This window comes from Giraffa tippelskirchi, chromosome 10 (assembly GCF_054371585.1).
Source record: "Giraffa tippelskirchi isolate mGirTip1 chromosome 10, T2T-mGirTip1v1.2.pri, whole genome shotgun sequence".
NCBI lineage: Eukaryota > Metazoa > Chordata > Mammalia > Artiodactyla > Giraffidae > Giraffa > Giraffa tippelskirchi.
In genome coordinates, this window is record NC_137284.1 from 141,839,940 (window position 1) to 141,855,016 (window position 15,077).

The 15,077-nt window shown below is 44.9% G+C and overlaps 1 protein-coding gene across 1 annotated transcript in view; it reads right to left on the reverse strand.

Annotated features, from left to right (window-relative positions):
• The window catches only part of SLC35B4 (solute carrier family 35 member B4), a 68,317-nt gene that overhangs the window by 46,254 nt on the left and 6,986 nt on the right, over window positions 1-15,077 (reverse strand). The window contains exon 2 of the mRNA XM_081532930.1: window positions 3,666-3,794. The gene's annotated coding sequence lies outside the window, so the exon portion shown is untranslated. The remainder of the gene's footprint in view (window positions 1-3,665; window positions 3,795-15,077) is intronic.

A 15,077-nucleotide genomic window follows, 5' to 3' on the forward strand; every position in this document is an offset into this window, starting at 1 on the left:
GATTCTTTTTTTTTTTTAATTTATTTATCTATTTTTTTACTTTACAATATTGTATTGGTTTTGCCATACATTGACATGAATCTGCCATGGGTGTATATGTGTTCCCCTTCCAGAACCCCCCTCCCACCTCCCTCCCCATCCCATCCCTCTGGGTCATCCCGGTGCACCAGCCCCAAGCACCCTGTATCATGCATTGAACCTGGACTGGCGATTCGTTTCACATATGATAATTTACATGCTTCAGTGCCATTCTCCCATATCATCCCACCCTCACCCTCTCCCATAGAGTCCAAAATACTGTTCTATACATCTGTGGGAGACATGGATTCACTCCTTGGGTTGGGAAGATCCCCTGGAGGAGGGGCATGGCAACCCACTTCAGTATTCTTGCCTGGAAAATCCCATGGACAGAGGAGCCTGGCTGGCTACAGTCCACAGGGTCGCAATGAGTCAGACACGACTGAAGCAACTTAGCACACAGGCACATGCATACATACACACATATACATACACAATGGAACACTACTCAGCCATAGAAAAGAAAGAGATCTTGCCATTTTCAAACTACAGAGATGGACCTTGAGGGTATCATGCTAAGTGAAATAAGTCATACAGACTTAAAAATACCACACAATTTCACTTATATGTGGAATCTAAAAAAAATAAAGCAAACAAATATATAAAACCAAACCAAACCCAGACTCATAGGTACAGAGAACAGATTGGTGGTTTCTAGAGGGGAGGGAAGTTGGGGGGGGCATGCAAATGGGTGGAAGGGGATCAGAAAGTACAAGCTTCTAGTTATAAAATAAATGTCATAGGGATGTACAGTACAGCATGGGGGATATAGTCAACAATATTCTACTAACTTTGTATGATGACATACGGCAACTAGGCTTATTGTGTGATCATTATATACAAATGAATCACTATGTTGTACACCTGAAATTAACACAGTATTGTATGTCAATTGCACATCAATAAAAACAAAACAGAGACTTCCCTGGTGGTACAATGGATAAGAATCTGCCTGCCAATGCAGGGGACATGGGTTCAATCTCTAGTCCAGGAAGATTCCACATGCCTTGGAGCAACTAAGCCCATATACCACAACTACTGAAGCCTGCACGATCTAGGGCCCACATGCCATAACTACTGAAGCCCATGCACTTCGAGCCTGTGCTCTACAACAAGAGAAGCCCACACACCACAACCAGAGAGCTGCCCCCCACTCTCCACAACTAGAGAAAGCCTGTGCACAGCAATGAAGCCCCAGTGAAGCCAAAAAATAAAAAATAAATAAAAACAAAACAAAAAAACACAGGATCTAACCCTCAATTTGCATAGTCACCTCACCCACCTTATTGTATTAAAAACTGTTATTTCATTCATTGTGGCTTTTTCTGCTCTGATTTTGATGTTTTAAAATATTGCATTAAAATATTATTTGTCTTTTGACCACAATAAAGAAAATAGAAAAAAAAAAAGTGCCAAACTTTCACAGGACTCCCATAGCAAAAGATACTTCTTTCCAAACCTTTCCCTATATCATTTTTTTCCCTAAAAAAATAAAGTAGGCACTTTATCTAATATTTATATACAAGACAAAATATTACATAGTAAGCCTCATACATTGTCTGAAAAACTATGGCCTAACAATAATCCCTCATAGATCTTGTATCACTAGGAAATAAATGTTAGTGCCACAAGGGCAAGATTGCAATGAAGCAAAAATTTCCAGATAATGCATCAATTTAAGAACTGAAAATTGTACTGAAATAATTTTTAATGGAAATCTTCATGTTATTCCCTGCTTTATGAAATAAAATACAGGGAACAATGACGATCCTTATCTTGTGCACTGAACACTGTGGTTTTGAGCATCCATTATTGCAGTGTGGTGATTCTTACTGAGTCACTGGATGGACCATGGCCTCTGAGTGCCCTGATGCTAAATGGCCTCCAATTTTCTCCAGCAAACAAACGCGGCCGGATGAAGGCTGATCGACGCTCCTCCTGCGCCCTCTAGTGTTCTGTGCTCACGCTGGCCTATAACTTAACTCTGTATTGAAACCGTTTCCTTGCCTGTCTTCCCTCACCACACCACAAGCTCTGCCAGGGCAAGGATGAGGGTCTTGCCACTTTTGTGTTCCCAGCTCTTAACAATCGTACCTAGCTAACAATAGTCATCCATAAATACGTGTATGAGTAACTGAATTATTGAATACATGAATAAAAGGGTGAGTGAGTAGATTCCTGTTTTCCTTTTTGGAGTTCTCCTCCCTGCTTTCTATGGTTTTCATTTGATGTTCTTTTGCACCGTTGCTATCTCTACGTTAAGCTACATTAAGTGTATTGGCCTTTGGCCACTGTCCCTTTCAACTCTCTGTAACCTAAGAAACCGACTGATGCAGCACATGATTGGGTTTGAAAACGTTAGGCCGAGGAGCTCTCTATTCCTAACATTTTCAAACCCAATCACATGCTCCATCAGTCAGTTTCTTAGGTTACAGAGTTGGAAGGAGGAGCTTTAGCATGCAATCTTTCTGGCAGGTGTTTGGGGAATTTAAAGACATCTTTTGTTTTCCTTCTGGTTCTTGGGTTCCAAATAGAGTTGTCAGTAAACTGATTGTTGGGTTAGAAAGTTATTGCTGTTTTGTAAATCTACAAAAGTTCATTAGGCATTGGGTTATGTGGTCAACACAATGCTAGGAAGTATGGGACTATATCTCACGAGGCATGTCCATGGTAAGAGCTTCATATGGATCTGCTGATGGATAAAACGGCAGAGCATGGGTCTGCTGTCCTCAATGGTAATAGCTAAAGACACTGATGCTGGGAAGGACTGAGGGCAGGAGGAGAAGGGGGCAACAGAGGATAAGATGGTTGGATGGCATCAGTGACTCAATGGACATGACTTTCAGCAAACTCTGGGAGACAGTGGAGGACAGAGGAGCCTGGCATGCATGCTGCAGGCCATGGGATTGCAAAGAGTCAGAACTGACTTAGCGACTGAACAACAACATATGGACACTTATTCAGTGTCCAGCACCTTTCCCAACTTCTCTCATCTCATCTTCATAAAAACCCAATGAGATAGGCGTGGGCACTATTGTGAGCTCCATTTTCTAGAGGAGGAAATTGAAGCTTAGTGAGATTAAGAGATCTTTCCATGGTGAAGCAAAGTTGTGAGCTTGACTAACACCCAGATCTGTCTGATACTAGAGTCTGGAGTCTTAACTGCTCTGCTCCACTGACCCCCGAGGTTTTCAGTTTCATCAGAGATGCAAGATAAGCTCCCATGAAACCACCAAGGTGTCTCGGGACACTCCGGCTATAACCCAGCCCCTGGTACTTCACTTCCACTCTTCCCTGGGCCACTACTCTCCAGCCGCTCTGGGCTCCTTGCTGTTTTTTTTTTTTGCAGGATGTTGAGCCCATTCCTGCTCCAGGGCCTTTGCACTTGCTATTCATTCTGCCTGGAACACTCTTCCCCCAGGTACATCCATGACTTTCTTCCTCATTTCTTTCAATTTTGTGCTTAATTGTTACTTCCTCAGAGAGACCATTTTTGACCACCATATCTAAAATAGCATCCCTTGACATTCCATCTGGCCCACCCCCGCTTTATTTTCTTTACCATTACCTAACATGATGGTCATTACCTTTTTGTGGATTTATTTCTTTTTATTTTCTGTGTCTTCCACTAGAGATTTGACTCCAGGAAGCCAGGCACTCTGTGTATACCTCCAGCAACGAGAACAGTGCCTTGTACATAGGAGCACTCAATATACCTGTTGAATGAACAAATTAAGATCATTAAGATAATTGTTCTTTAAGATAATTGGCAAGTATTGAACAGCAGTTCTGTGCCAGGCATTTTGCCAGATGTTTTATGTTACAGCATCTCATATATTACTTTGCCACATCGCCAGGAGAGAGCTGTATTTTGTTCTCATTTTACAGGCACAGACAAGGTAACCGAAGTTTAGAGAGGTCGGATAACCTGTTCCAGGGCAGTTAGTAGCTGAGCTGGGATGTGACAATGCTCTTTCCTATAATTCATCATGGGCTTCCCAGGTGGCTCAGATGGTAAAGAATCCACCTGCCAAGCAGGAGACGTGGGTTCTATCCCTGAGTCGAGAAGATCCTCTAGAAAAGGAAATGGTAACCTACTCCAATATTCTTGCCTGAAAATCCCATGGACAGAAGAGCCTGGTGAGCTACAGTCCATGAGATTGCAAAAGAGTCAGATACAACTGAGCGAATAAATAACAACCACAACATTTATGCAACATATCCTGAGAGTTCATTTTCTCTGGCCTTATTTTTCTGGCAGAGCTATACAGTCAATCTCTCTAAAACTTGCAGCAGAGAGTAGTTTCTCTTCCATGTTGCACTGATGTCAACAAGTTCTCACAGACAGAGAAGATAACTGGAAGGTGAGCTTCTCAAGCCTCAGCATCCACAGCATAGCCCCACCAGGGTCACACACGACGAGCCTGCTTGTCCAGGACTGATTTCCCCCAGGATGCTTTCCATTCCCTGCTTTTTATTCCAGCCATGACAGATGGCTTATAAAGGACAGACAGTTCCTTGAGTGAGCATTAATGAGGAGTGGTCAGAGGACCTCCTAGGCAGAGAAGATTTTGTGTTCCTGCCCACCCTTTAATACAAGGAAAGCTTGTTCCTATGCAAAATATTTTCCGAAGATTTTGATGATGTGTCAACAGGGTTTTGTTTTTTTTTTCTTTTTTCCCTAGTGTGGTTTTTCTGCTTTCCTTGAGCTGCTCTGATTGCTGGAAGTTGCATCATGCCCTGGGAAAGTGGAGCATCAGTCCCTGATCTCCTCCTGAAGGATAATCATTCTCTGAATGTGGACCTGGAAGATTCCGTCTTTCACAAACCTACCCCACCTGCCTTGGCTTGGTCTTGAGGGGAAGGGTGAGGGAAGGTGGTTCTTTCATACAAAATCAAAACAACTCATAATTAGTATCAACTGTTTCCCCTGAGGCACCAATATGGTAGTCTGAATTTCTGTTAGAAGTTTTATTGTTGTTCAGTCGCTAAGTCGAGCCCGGCTCTTTGCAATCCCATGGACTGCAGCACACCAGGCTTCCCTGTCCTTCGCTATCTCCCAGAGTTTGCTGTTTCCCTTGAGGCAACAATATGGTAGTCTCAGTTTCTGTTAAAAGTTTTAGCATTTCATTATGAACAAATCCTGTAACAAGACAGATGCTCTTTTGGTCATGGTTATAGAGTATTCCTGGTGGCTCAGATGGTAAAGAATCTATCTCCAGTGTAGGAGACCCAGGTCCCATCCCTGGGTCAGGAAGATCCTCTGGAGAAGGGAATGGAAACCCACTCCAGTATTCTCGCCTGGAGAATTCCCTGGACAGAAGAGCCTGGCAGGCTACAGTCCATGGGGTTGCCAAGAGTCAGATACGACTGAGTGACTAACACACACATAGTTAGCATTGGTTTCTTCCCCAAACCCCAACACCCACAATTTCATGCAACAGTGAGGAGGGTGGTTCAGAGGAGAGGGGTGGATTGTTAAAGAGGAATTTCTAGTCTGCTCCACATCAGGCCTGCGGGGGTGATTGCAGGAGGCTGCAGCTCAGCCAGAGATGCCACGTGTTGACGAGGCAGCTGGTTGAGACTAGGAAACCAGCGTTTTGGCAGCCCACTTCAGTATTCTTACCTGGAAAAGTTCATGGACAGCCCATGGGGTCTCAAAGAGAAGAACACGACTGAGTGACTAATACTTCCTCTGCTCAGGGCAGTCCTGAAACAGACAGATCTGTGAGGCAAGGTGGACCTCGTTATCTGCAGTTTTGCAACCCACAAACAGTGAAATAGAAGCTCAGAGAGGTTGATCATTAGCCCAAGCTGACTTACTTGAGATTCACGTCTCTATTTAAAAGCCTTCATTGATCTCCTGTATCTTCACAGAAAAAGAAAACCAAAAAATCCAAACTTCCTTCCAAAAAGGAAGGAATTCACTTCCTGGAGTGAATTGCCATGCCCTCCTCCAGGGGATCTTCCTTGCCCAGAGATCAAACCCAAGTCTCTTATGTCTCCTGCCTTGGCAAGCAGATTCTTTACCACCAGCTCCTCCTGGCAGGTGAAACATACACATTACCATACGTAAAATAGATACCCAGTGGGAGTTTGCTGTATGATGAGGGCCTTCTCATCCCATCTTCCTAGCTGCATCTGACGCTCTCCAGCCTGTGCGTTGGGCCCTGGGTCCTGAGAAGTATCTGGGCCTCCTGAGCATGCACTGACCATCTTTGTCCGGGCTTGCTGCTTTGCATCTGTTATTTCCACTTCCAAAGCCCTCCCTTTAGAGCCACCTGGCAAAGGTCTGCTCATTTCTTCAAATGTCTGCTCAGTTCTGTTCAGGTGTGAGCTCCTCTTTCAGGTAGTTCCCTTGACCTCATTCTGAGTTGGGACTCCATCTTAAAAAGTCCTGTGCTGCCTATTATACAGAGTGAAGTAAGTCAGAAAGAGAAAGAGAAATATCGTATATGAACACATATATACAGAATCTAGAAAGATAGTGCTGATGATCCTATGTGCAGGGTAGCAAGGGAGATACAGACATAAAAACAGACTTTTGGACACAGTAGGGGAAGGAGAGGGTGGGATGTTTTGTGAAAACAGCATTGAAACATACATATTGCATGAGTACTAAGTTGTGTCTGACTCTTTGCTAACCCATGGACTATAGCCCACCAGGCTCCTCTCTCTGTGGGCATTCTCCAGGCAATAATACTGGAGTAAATTGCCTTGCCCTCCTCCAGGGGATCCTCCTGACCCAGGGATCGAACCCATGTCTCTTATGTCTCCTGCATTGGCAGGCAGATTTTCTTTACTGCTAGCTCCACCTGGCAGGTGAAACATACACATTACCATACGTAAAATAGATACCCAGTGGGAGTTTGCTGTATGACGCAGGAAACCCAAAGCTGGTGCTCTGTGACAATCTAGAGGGCTGGGACGGGGAGGAAGGTAGGAGGGAGGTTCAAGAGGGAAGAGGACATATGTGTATCTATGGTCAATTCATGTTGATGTATGGCAAAAACCATCACAATATTGTAATTATCTTACAACTAAAAATTAAATATTAAAAGAAAAGTTTCTGTGCTTTAGGTCTTCTGCACAGTGCTTCAAAAATCTGACCACTAGTCTTTTCCAGTCTAACACTTCTCAATAGCTTCCCCTCGCCCACAGGATAAGGTTCAAAGCGTGGCATCGGATGTGTGACCCTCTTTATTGTGAACCCTCCCCTAACCTTTTCTTCTAGCTCCACACTGACCATCATGGTAGCTACTATCCCCATGTGGCTATATAAACTTAAAGAATTTAAAAGTAAATAAGATGGAAAATTCAGTTTTTAGGCACATCCCAAGTACTCAATAGAAACATGTGGCTTGCAGCTATCATTTTAGATAGATTCAGAGAACATTCCATGGGCAGAACCTCAGATGGAAACAGAAAGTTCTATTGGACAGCACTCTTCTAGAACCATCTACCCCCACTTCCTGTACCACCTCTGTGTCTTCACTTGTCCTGGTCCTTTCCTAGTCCTTTTTAAACCCCCTAGTCTGCCCCCTTCAAGTCCTGGCTGGGCAAACTGCAGAACCTCACGCTTGGGGAATAATGACCTTCACTATTGCCACTCCCTTGTTTTTATTCCACCAGGTGGTAGAACATCCCTGCTGGAGTAAAGGTGATTTGTGCTCTATCTGAAAGTTACCATTTGAAGGCCACCAAATTCCATTGGTTAGAGTGGGAAGACACAGTTACTGTAGAATATCCCTTACTGTCGGTTGACCTGGGACCCCGTGATTCCTCTGCAGGAGCAGCGTCCATACAACAGTCTCATCGAAAGGACCTCAGCGTCCTCATTGGCATTCTGTAGGAGCCTCGGTGACAATGCTGAGCTGGTGGAAGGGTCTTATGCGTCATGAATATGAATATCATTATTGAAATGCCTCTGGTAGATGTCGAAGATAAAAGGAAATATTTTATTTTGTGTTCATTAAGCACTAGAAGGTATGTTTCCCCAGGATGTGACTCATTAAGCCTGTAATGGTTAATGGGAGTTAAATTCCAACATCACATCAAGGGGGAGAAATGATCCCTCAAGTATTTGGAAACTCCTTCCTCCAAATTGCTGATCAAAGCTAGGTTATGAACTTCTGTGCTGTCTTCTAATGGATTAGACTAACTGTGTTCTTTGAATTTTTTTTTCCCTCTCCAAATACTAACTTTCCCCAAGTAGAGATGATTACAGAAAGTTTACAAGCGTGAGAGATTGTGAGGTCTACCAGAGCCAGTCACCACGACTGGGTTTCCCTCTAAGGGAGAGAAATGAACATCGTATAAATGCCGATTATATATCAGGGGGTTTACTTAGGCCTTCTCACGACTCATAGAACCCCAGTGAGATGCTTGTTTCTGTCTTATCCATGAGGAAACTGAGGCCTGGATGGTGAAGTCACCTGCCCCGAATCACACGGCTAACGGGAGAATAACATAACAAGCCCGGAGCTGCCTGGTTTAAACACACATCCAGATACACTGTTACAGGTCATCTCCCCAGTGTCGGTCAGATCCCTAACCTGTGATAAATGTTATATACAGGGCTGGGGTTGGCACCCAAGATGAGGAAAAACTGAGCTAACAAAATTGCCAGAAAGGTGTGGCTGATTCATATCAACTCATCCAGGCTGTCTAATGATGTGGTTTCCTCTCCTTCCGTAAACCTGCTGATGAGAAAAATGAAGGGATCCCAGATCATGGTGAGCAAGTAACTAGAAAAGTGCCCTGGAGGTGGCTTGGGAGAGGAAGGAGCAGGTGCGGAGGTGAGGGGTGTGGACAAGGTGCTGGCTGGTGCCCTCAGCACGCCTGTGATTGGGACCTTCTCCTCTGCATCTCATCGCACTGTAGAGGCAGCTTCTGGTGACTTCTGGAAGGAGACAGACCCCAGACAGCTCAGCCCCAGGCAGAGTTTCATAACATTTCTTCTTTGTTCTCTCTTTGGCTTATCCTGTCTGGAGTGAAGTGTTGGACCCAGGGAAAAAAAAGAAATGGATTTGCAAAGCAATGCTTGGAGTAACAGACGACCCTGCTGAGACTCCACCTGGAAGGCTGTGCTTGGCTCTGAGCATCTAATTACAAGGCGGGTACCGACAAATGGGGTGAGTGTTGGGAGGAAAGATACAAGAGTGATGAAGGAGGGAAACTGGATTTATGGAGGACAATTAAAAGAGCTGAATGGTGGAACTTTGTAAATGATGATCTGGGGAAACTCAGGGACCATCTACTCATATCTGATGGTTGTAAACAGCCAGCAGAGTAAGAATTATTTTGCTTAGACCCAAGAAATATAACAAAGAGTAATGAAAAGAAATATATAATAATGATGGACTATAATTTTACACCTATTCCCATCCCAATAAACCTCAAAACATTTTATAGTTCAGTGTAATATACATGCTACAGTGGGGTATATTCAGACTATAAAGCGGCTTGTAATTTAGCTAAAGCTTTTGCAAAAAATAATAATATTTAGTGAGAGGGTAATGGGCACTTTGAGTAGGAAGTGTGGGGCCCTGATTGTGCTTTGCTTGCTGCCTACTTATGGGCAGACTGGAGGTGGACGAGAGGGTTGTATAAGTATACTTATACTTGGTATAAATAAGATCACTAACCAAGTTTCCCACTGCCATTTTCAGAGGCGCACACGATTCAACTCTGTTTTACAGAAAAACATAGAAGACCTACATAGTCTGAGAAATACAGGTCTCAGAAAACCCCAGAGGCTACGACAGCTCAGCTCTGAGGTTGTCAGCTATCTGCTTGAGTGGAAGGGACCAGGGACCACAGCCAGACCCCAGGTCTCTGCTCTCCTCCAGACCCTGGCCCTGCAGCGACTGCATAAGGTCCCTGCCTCTCTCTGTACCTCAGCTCCTCCACTGGAGGAGGCCAATCTTTGTCCCTTTTCTGAATGTGTTAATAAGGAGTGGTGAGACTTTGCCTTTTGCTGTTCCCTCTGCTTAGAATGTTCCTTCCTCCAATATTCACATGGTTCACTTCCTCATTGTGTTCAGCTCTCTGCTTAAATTCCAAACTGTAGACAGACTGTATCTGGCAACCCATCTGCAATAGTAATATTCTCCCCACTTCATTAACCCTTCAGCCCCTCCCTCACCTTCTTTATTTTTAAGGTGTCATTATCAACACACAAAATATACCATGTATCACATACTTTCTGCCCCTCATGACTAGAATGTAAGTTCCTACAGGACAGGGATTTTGCTGTTCTGTCCACTGTGGCATCACCAGCAGCTGATGATGTCATTGGATGTCACATTTGACCTTCCCAGAGTGATCTGACCTTACCAAATGACATTGGGCTCTGTAAAGAGATGTGAGGATGAAGGGTCTCAAAGAGAAGGAATAACTGCAAACTGAGAGAGGTTATGGGCTCCAGAAACTGTTCTTTTATCACTTCTGTCGCTCATAAGTGAGACAGAGAGATCTGCCCTTACTTGCTGAGCTGTTGGGCAGAGAAAAGCCTTCTGCAAAAACGAAGCAGAGGACTTCCCTGGTGGTCCGGTGGTTAAGAATCTGCCTGGCAATACAGGCGACGCAGGTTCGAGCCCTGGTCTGAGAAGATCCTCATTGAGCCCATGAGCCCTAGAGCCCATGTTCCACAACAAAAGAAGAGACTACAATGAGAAGCCCACACACCACAATGAAGAGTAGCCCCCACTCGCCACAACCAGAGAAAGTCCGTGTGCAGCAACAAAGACCCCGAGCAGCCAAATTAAATGACAGGTTAAAAAAAAAAAAGATGAAGCAGAGCATGAACTCACTGACTATCTGAGGCAGTGTTCAGGAGATGAGGAGAAAAAGCCAAGCCCAAATGCCCTCTTGGGCACACAATCTCATAGCATGTCCCTGGAGGTTTTGTGTGTGAGGCTGGTCCATCCCATCACCTCCTGGCCACTCACAGCATATGCTCAGTAAATATTAGCAAAGTGATATATCTTTTTGATGTCTCAGAATAAAGGAACCTTATATACTGCATGTGTAATTTATACCTGCAGTATGCATTTAACCTTTTAAATTCTTTCCATTTCGGTAATCCTCTGGGATGCACTAGTGATCTTCTCACCAATTTACAGATAGGAACACTGAGGCACAAAATTACAACAGGAGGGAATTTCACATTACAGGAACCGGATTTCTAGCCAGAGCTCCTCAAATTTTAGAACTTTCTTGGGACCCATGGGCATCTCCTACTGGAGTCCAAGTTTCTTGTCAATAAGCTCCTTGCCTCCCACTTTGCACAAACTTGTAGAAAGTTGTCAGGGGGTTATAAGGAAATTCTTCCTGCAGAATTGGACATGTATATAGAGTACATGTATATAGAGTACATCGTATAGAGTAATGATCTCTAAAGAATCTATAAATCCAGACCAACTCTCCCCTGCTGCTGATCACAGGTATCTGAGGTCTCTGGCACAGGCTGTTTGCACAGTGCATACTTCAACTGGCTGTAAGGCTTCACTGCTCCAAGTAGCTGGGAGAGTGGAAGAGGCACTTTGGTATTGTGCTTTTCCTGCCTTCCATCTGGTTAAGAATCTTAGTGGCCACGTGGGGCTTCCCCGGTGGCTCAGAGAGTAAAGTGTCTGCCTGCAATGACAGAGACCTGGGTTCGATCCCTGGGTTGGGAACATCCCCTGGAGAAGGAAATGGCAACCCACTATAGTATTCTTGCCTGGAAAATCCCATGGACGGAGGAGCCTGGTAGGCTACAGTCGGTGGGGTTGCAAAGAGTCAGACATGACTGAGCAACTTCACTTTCACTCAACTGGTAAAGTGTTTTCCAACCTAAGTTTTCAGTGATTGTCTTCAACTTGTAAGTTGCTGATGGGTCAAGAGGACCAGAGGTTTCTCTGGTTCCTTTATTGGCAGGTGTCAGCATCCTTTTTACTTTTGTCATTAATGCAGAGTCAACGGTATGCCAGGTAGCAATGTGGGGGCCTGGAGGAGGTGGACCCTGTCCTTGGCTGGGACCTCACAGGAGAGTTGAGAAGCAGAACAGCAAGTGACTTGTCTTGGGAGGTGAGGCCACCACACATTACTCACCATGCGGGGAGCCTCTGAAACCTCTTTGTTTAATTATGGGTGGAGCAGCCGTATACACAAAACCTCCAGGGACATGCAGTGAGGCACCATGCCGGAGAGGACATTTGGGCTTGACTTTCTCTTCCCGTCTCCTAAACACCGCCTTGCATAGTCGGAGAGATGATACTCAGCTTCATTTTTTCTTCTTTCATGCCTGCTTTGCTTCATTTTTGCACGAGGCTTTTCTCTGCCCAACAGCTCGGCGAGTAAGGACAGATCTCTTGGTCCCATTTACGAGGGACAGAGGAAGAGATAAAAGAAAAAAGATCCTGGAGCCCATGACCTTCCTCAATCTGCAATTATTCTTCTCTTTCAGACCTTCCCTTCCCCCATATCTCCTTATAGACCCCAGTGTCATTTGAGAAGGTCAAATTAGAAGTACAAGACCAAGAAAGCCAGGTGCCAGTTAAGATGTACCTTTTCTATAAAAAAGCGTTAATGGAGCCATCTCAGACACTCTGAGCAGACCTTCCAGACTAGGTGGGTAATGATGAAGGGACCCTTCTTCTTTCTTTTTAATCAAAGATATATTTTTCTTTTCCATTTTTCACCTGGTGGTGTGGAATTTTCATTAACCAGGTAACAAAAGGGAGTTTACTGGGCAATGTGCTTTCGAAGGAAAGGAATTAGGTCCATTTGCCATATGGTTCTACATTTTGTGAAAAAATTGCACAGATTTTGGCTCCCCAAATGGCTAATGACAGTGTGGAATGCTCAGCAAGATTTGGGCATTGTGGCTGCCTTTGTGAGCCTGAACCAGGGTGAAACCTGGACCATAATGTTCTCAACAAAAGGGTGTCCTGCTCCATTTGCAAAGAAATTCTATTTGACTCATATGTCAGGTGTCACAGTCATGTGTCCATACTGAACATGTTGTTCAGTTGCTCAATCATGTCCAACTCTTTGCGACCCTGTGGACTGCAGCATACCAGGCCTCCCTGTTCTTCACCATCTCCCAGAGCTTGTTCAAACTCATGTCCATTGAGTCGGTGATGCCATCCAATCATCGTCCTCTGTCATCCCCATCTCTCCTTGACTTCAACCTTTCCCAGCATCAGGGTCTTTTCTAATGAGTCAGCTCTAGGTAAATAAATCTGGAGATGAAAGTGGCAGGATATGGGCAACGTTTTGAGCATTGGGTGAAGTGAAGATTTTGAGTTCAGTATGTGTGATTTTTGTTTTTTTCTGTGCAAATGAGTTTTTGAGGGTTTCTCTATCAAGCTTTAATTTAGGAATGTAAAGTTGGTCTGTAAGAGTTAACAGGCTGTAATTTTAATGTAAACACCAAAGTAAGAGAAACAGTATGGAGTTACAGGAAAAGTAAATACACGTTTGGAATCAGATACTGGCTTCAAACCCTAACTCGGTTTCTTACTAGGTGTTATGAGCAAGTTGTTTAGAAACCTGCAGCTTCCTCTTCTTCATCTGTAAAAGGGAATAATAGCATCTATCTATCATAAGCCCGAGAATTCAGTGATATTACATATGTAAAGCTCCCAGCACACAGGATGCACCCAATTGACTTTAATCTCTTTCCACCCTCTGTCCACCTTAAGATGCAGCAGATGAAACTCACAGCCAAGGTCACCAGAGCAGGCTCTGTGTCCTGCATGCAAGAGCTGTTGCTGAATGTGCTTTCAGACACAGATTCTCACGGTGGCCAGATTGAACCCACAGCCGCAGGCGGCTTTGGGGCCCCAGGGGGCTCTGGGCAGCTGCTTACTGCACACCAACTTTGTTTAGAATCCAGATCCTTGAACGCTTCAGTGCTCTTTGAAGATGCGATATGACGTTGGAGGAGCCAGCCTGACCTGGGAATGAGGAGCCTGGATGAGCAGTGAAGTGACCAAACATACATCGGTCGAGCTTGCTGCCTAGTCAGCATGTATACATCCCACCTTGGGTCCCAGAGAAGAGAGAGGTGAGGGGCATTCCAGGGCATTCTCAGAACTCCTGCAGGAAGCCCTGCTCTTGCAGTGATGGTAGGCAGTAATCACAGGCTCTGCGGAGGATTGGAATGCAAGCGGTTCCCATTTCCCTGTGATCAGTGACACTTCCTTCCTCTCTGGGGCGGGGGGTGGGGTGGGGGGGAGACCTGGGCAGTTATGCCCTCCCTGCTTTGGCAGGACAGATGCCATTCTGTCTTGTGAAACAGGGAAGAACCTTGCCTTCTACTCTCTCCTGCTTTTTCCTCCATCCTTTCAGAGTCTCCTATAAATTTTCTCCTTGTAATCAAGTCTTGTTCAGTACAAATGGGAAAGAATAACTTCCCTCAAGTTAATAGCCTCCACAATCTTTAGAAATGCTGCTACATGTCTTGCTGTTCAGCCGCTAAGTTGTGTCCTACTCTTTGAGACCCCATGGACTATAGCATACAAGGCTCCCCGTCCTCCACTATCTCCCAGAGTTTGCTCAAATCTGTGTCCATTGAGTTGGTGATGCTATCTAACCGTTTCATCTTCTGTCACCCCCTTCTCCTTTTGCCTTCAAAGGACAGAAGAGCCTGGTGGGCTACAGTCCATGGGGTCACAAAGAGCTGGACATGACTGAGTGACTAACACTTTCACTATGTGTCTAGCATGGCTTGAAACCAACTCAGGACACCCCCAGAGGGGGTTTCAGGGAAGTGGGCTGGAGTGAGCTGTAGGTGGTTTTGGAATAAAAAGGGAAATATGAGAGCCAGGGGTCTGGGGCAGGTGAGGACGACTGAGGAGAAGTAGGGAGGTAGGGTCTCTGGGTGAGAACTGGGATTTGGGGGCGGAGAGATAAAACTAGACTGGCCGTGGAGCCTGGCTCTCTGCCTCCTTCAGACACTTTCAGAAAAGGTGCATATTGCCTTCCACCGCTTTCTGTGATGGAATTTGTGT